At 44.8% G+C, this 4,065-nt stretch overlaps 1 long non-coding RNA gene across 1 annotated transcript; it reads left to right on the forward strand.

Moving 5' to 3' along the window:
• The first annotated feature begins 803 nt into the window (after positions 1-803).
• On the forward strand, positions 804-2,011 carry LOC309687044. The gene is made up of 3 exons (XR_014270611.1): positions 804-884; positions 966-1,019; positions 1,939-2,011. It is a non-coding gene; the product is annotated as an uncharacterized lncRNA (long non-coding RNA).
• Positions 2,012-4,065: the final 2,054 nt, after the last annotated feature.

Raw genomic sequence — 4,065 nt, forward strand, 5'->3', positions numbered from 1 at the left:
CGCATGCCCTCCTCTTCCCCTCCCATCGCTGGGCACTGGCAGCGCCATGCATCAGTCTACGCTGTTCCTACATTTGTTCTAATTTTGTTGCATTCATTTTTATTGTTTATGTCATTGTGTTATGTCAGTCACCGTCTTCCTGTTACAGTTGAGACAGTCAACCTGATCGTGTCCCAGGCTTCAAATGTCGGGTTGTTTTTCATTTTTCCATTTGCATTGACCACTTTGCTGTCTCACTGTTCTAGTTATTATTCATGACCAGGATAACAACTTTCTCGTTTTTCATTAAATTCTTTTGCTCTTCATCTGTGACCACTTACTTGTCTTTTCCTTCCAGTTTTATTCAACCAGATAAATGAACCACAGATGCCCCGACACACAACTTTTCAAACCCTGAAAAATCTGCATTTGATTCCATAACATTTGGAACAGCTTGGGTAGGGTTAAGGAGCTCCAGTGGTTTGGTTTGAAATAGAGCACACCTGCTCTGAACATTGACCGAGTGCATTAAACGTGATGCCAAAAGGTCCTTTGGCGGACGAAACGGAGCTCCATCATCCACAGAGGAAGCTTTGAGGACTGCATAACTGAGCAGCTTTCATTCCCGTTTGTGAGGCTCAGTCTTACATTCGGCTCACCTTATTAAAATGCCTCATATCCAAATTCTGTATTTGTACTTTCTGTCATGGTTCTCAAGATCTGGAGAGGTCGTGGTGTGTGTATTTTTTGTCTTAACCTCTCCCACCAGGGCGGAACTGGACCTTGGTTCCCCGCCTCTGAACCCACCCTGAACACACACCTGTGGCTCATTCACACTGATCCTGGCAGACTACTTAAGATGGCAAGAGAGGCTGCTTCCTTGCTGGATCGTCACACTACCAAATGTCAGTGTAGCTTAGCCTATGAAAGTGTTCCTTTGATCTCCTAGAGTTTCCTCCTGACATTGTTTTTTCCTCTGTGTACAGGCCTTCTAGACTCCCTGCCCGTCTTCCCTGCCATCTGGATTTCTGTGGATGTGTGTGAGTGAGCGTGAGCTTTTTAGTGTGGACATTTTGAGTGAGTTACGGATCAAGTGGAAGAAGAGCGTGTGTGTACCCCCGTCTTGGACCTTCCCTTCGGACCCCGCCCTACTCCCTGGAGCCCCGTGTTATCTGTTCCACTGTATATATGTATATATTCTCACTTGGTGTCACATTGCAAATAAACCCTCACCTTCTCTCTAAACTTCAGAGTCCTGCGAGTGAGTCCTCTGCCTACTAATCTGTGACACTTTCACATTATTATCCACAGTTCCCCCTTTAATCAACATTTGTCACCACTCTGACAGATGGTTGATTTCCACACTGCCTCACCTTTCCATATAGCAAGCACATTTTCCTTTCTCAGGATCTTTATGATTTTCAGTGATTAACTATGATTATATACAGTGAGAAACACTCCCCCTGTTGAATTCTCCACACATTCCAACTGTTTTTCCACCAAGCCCTTAATCTTAATAAAAACTCCACTATCATGGAGAACAACGTATCTTTTGTCTGTCCCTCCTTTCTTCTCGTTGATCCATCAATCCCTCTCATCCTTACAAATCTGTCTCTCAGCGACACCTCCCCTCTTCCTGAGAACCTTCCTTCTCTCCATCCCCCCTCTCACACTAACACCCCTCCTGTATTGCTCCATACGTGATAAATGGCCATAGTAGTTACCCACCATTTTCACCCACTGGCTGTGAAAGGACTGGTCTTTAATAAATGTTTCATGGCTCTGACATCGTCCAGCTCTACTTTATGGGTCTATTTTTTCCTCCTCAGGCTAGTTCACAGTGAAATGTTGCTCCTCTGTCGTATTGGCAGCAATATTTTCTCTGTATAGTTCTTGCAGCATGTGGTGCAGTGTGTTGGAAGCATTGATTTTCTTTCCTTCCTACGTGTCTTTTTGTAGGGATGCAACAATGCCTCTGGTTGCATGGTCGTCGATGGATCGCCTTTAAGAAGCACCTGGCTTTATATCCATGAATATCTGTTCTCCTAGTGGATTATCCTTATCTCATAGTGTAAGTACTACAGTTTGTACTGTGGTGGGAGAATGAGTGTCTACCTTAAACACTCCACAGACATTGATCAGTTACAGCGGCACACTACAGCTACAGGTAGAGTAGGTTTGGAAACTCATGTTCCTTTCGATTCCCAGTTGATGCATCTTCATGTCCTGCAGCTACACCAAATCCTTATTCCTTTACTGTAGCTGTCAAGTGATAGATGTAAGCATGAAACATTAAGATGAAGGAGAACTCATGCCTCGTTGCTGTGCTTCTGACCTGTGAAGGCACCCAGACTTCACAGAAAAGATCCTCAGATGTGGTTTTAGTCACTTCCCTGGTGTAGGCTGTCCACGGAGCCGAGCACAGACAGTTACTTTATGTGTCTATAAAAAGCAGATGTTTATTCAAAGTCAATATTACTGCCATGAGAGGCGCACCTCATACAAGCAGTGGGAGATTTACCAGTCATGAGTATTCTGGAGTCCCAAAATCTACTTTATGGATGTAAATTTACTATCAAATTAAATATATATCCTCAAATTTTGATGAAATGAATCTATATATAAGATTTAACCCCAGATCTCAAACTGGTATAGACAGCAAACATCAGTTTCTTTTTCAAGCATCTCACTTTCTCCTCAGGTGAAGACAGCTGGGTCTCCTGCTATGACAAACAGTTTTCAGCTGAGCAGATCTCTGTTTCTGCGCCTGTGTCCAGGAGCATCCTCGTGGGTTTTAATTAAACAGTCACAAGGTTGTGCACCAACAATTCATTGCCATTCAGATTGTGCTGCAGCACTGGTCTGCTGTAACCTCCTGCGCTGTTAGAGAGGAAACAATCTGTAGAGAGATGGCCCACTCCACCATGAGCTGGCACAGGGTGCAGTTCTTTGCTCACCACCTGCCCCACTCGAGATTTGCCTCCATGTGAGTTTGTCCACATCCACAAAGAAGAAAGTGCTGCTGTTTCTACTGTACAATATAAAACGCTTTGAGGCAACTGCTGTTGTGATTTGGCGCCGTATGAATAACACTGACTTGAATTGAACTTTTTTTAGTAAATTTTAAAAAAAAAACAAATTATGATGAAATGAATTTTTATTTTCAATGAATGAAGAAAACCATGAATATATGAACATTACCTGATGCTGCTGAAGTGAAGCAGAGCAAAGTCTCAGAGGTTTGATTACAGGAGTTTTGTAATTTGGCATCATTTGTAAGAGTTTAAATTTCTTGAGTACTGAACAGCAGAAATGAGACTCTTGTTGGAGGTCACGTGCAGCAGACAGCACTGTACACAACAGTAGACTGGTGCATAGTAAGCAAGCGAATTGTCAGTACAAGGCTACATGTGTTTTGTGTTCTTCTCTCTCTCTCTCTCTCTCTCTCTCTCTCTCTCTCTCTCTCTCTCTCTCTCTCTCTCTCTCTCTCTCTCTCTCTCTCTCTCTCTCTCTCTCTCTCTCCTTCACCGCTCTGCCTGGGCGGAGCTCACTGCTGGCTCCCGCCCTTAAACCACACACCTGTTCCCGATTAGTTTCCATTACCTGTCCACCATTCAAGGCCGGGACGCAGACCTTCTCGTCGCTGGCTGATTGTGCGAGACAGGTTGTTGATCCTCTCAGCTCCCGTGAATTTGTGCTTATGCATTTTGAGATTTTCAGTAATTTCCCTCTCCTGTGTGATAGTTTTCCTCCACGGACCTGTGACCTCCCCGCTGTGTGGACGTGTGTGATTATTACGGCTGTTTACATACCCCCACAAGCCGACACTGACCGTGCACTCAGGGAACTGTACAGCGCGATCAGCAGCGAGGAAACTGCACACCCAGAGGCAGCGTTTATCACAGCCGGAGACTTTAATAAGGGAAACCTGAAGAAAGTCTCACCAAAACTCCATCAACACATCCTTTTTAACACACGTGGAAACCGGCTACTCGACCACTGTTACACCTCTTTCCGGGATGCGTACAAAGCCCTCCCCCGCGCCCCATTCGGCCAATCAGATCACTGCTCCATCCTGCTCCTGCC

Source organism: Aulonocara stuartgranti (assembly GCF_965226115.1).
Source record: "Aulonocara stuartgranti genome assembly, chromosome: 14".
Lineage (NCBI taxonomy): Eukaryota > Metazoa > Chordata > Actinopteri > Cichliformes > Cichlidae > Aulonocara > Aulonocara stuartgranti.